This window comes from Haemaphysalis longicornis, unplaced genomic scaffold (genome assembly GCF_048455015.1).
Source record: "Haemaphysalis longicornis isolate Haplotype H1 unplaced genomic scaffold, Haemaphysalis longicornis Haplotype H1 scaffold_1, whole genome shotgun sequence".
In the NCBI taxonomy this organism is placed as follows: Eukaryota; Metazoa; Arthropoda; class Arachnida; order Ixodida; family Ixodidae; genus Haemaphysalis; species Haemaphysalis longicornis.
In genome coordinates this window covers 343,251,724-343,252,620 of record NW_027526203.1, presented here as the reverse complement: position 1 = coordinate 343,252,620, position 897 = coordinate 343,251,724, and the positions used below count along the sequence as shown (strand labels likewise).

Below are 897 nucleotides of genomic sequence, written 5' to 3'. Positions count from 1 at the left end.
CCCTCTGCTGCGTCGCAGGTCTGACCGCCGCCGTGGTCAGTTGCTTCGCAGCCGCTGGGGACTGAGGGCCGTGGGTTAATTGGCGTATTCATGGGAGGTTGTGGCCGTTACTACACCAGGGTGGCCAATCCTGCTCTGGTGAGGGAGCGCATTACCGGCAATGGTCGCCGGGGTCAGGCCGCACCCCAAGCCCCTTTGTGCAATTCCATCAATACGCGTTTTTTTTGTTTTTTTTTATCCGGTGGGAATTGTCCGGCACCGGGATTCGAACCACGGTCCTTCTGCACGCGAGGCGGATGCTCTACCTCTACGCCATCGCTGCACGTCTACATTCAAAGATCCCCTTATGTTCCATGCTGTATGTATGTATGTATGTATGTATGTATGTATGTATGTATGTATGTATGTATGTATGTATGTATGTATGTATGTATGTATGTATGTATGTAGCGAATCAGAAATGGGAAATGCGGGGTTCGTTGAATCAAGACAGAATGAGGGTGGGCAGTCAAGAAAACCTCGGAAAGCAAAGGGAAGAATGCGGTAGGTCATAAAAACAGATCAAGAATTTTTTGAATCAGAAAGAAAGTGGTGAAAAAATGCCCGCCGGGTGGGATCCGAACCCACGACCTCCAGAATACGCGTCTGGTGCGATGACCACTACGCTACCGGCGGGGCTGCTTCCCCACCACTTTCTAGGGTATTTATGTTAAGGTATTGTTGTTTCCTGACTGCGCTGAGCTGATAAACATGCATTTACAAATGTGTCTTGACGTAGCGCCAGGCCTCTCCTCAGGAAATAAAATAATTAATGCCAGCAAGTCAAACCATTGGGACCCTGCAGCACTGCTAGTAACTTCTTTTTTCGAGTCCCAAATGCTTCAGAACGTAGTCGAT

The 897-nt window shown here is 49.1% G+C and overlaps 1 non-coding gene across 1 annotated transcript; it reads right to left on the bottom strand.

Annotated features, from left to right (window-relative positions):
- Positions 1-602: 602 nt before the first annotated feature.
- Positions 603-675, bottom strand: Trnat-cgu (transfer RNA threonine (anticodon CGU)). The gene has a single exon. It is a non-coding gene; the product is annotated as a tRNA-Thr (tRNA).
- Between the last annotated feature and the right edge of the window lie 222 nt (positions 676-897).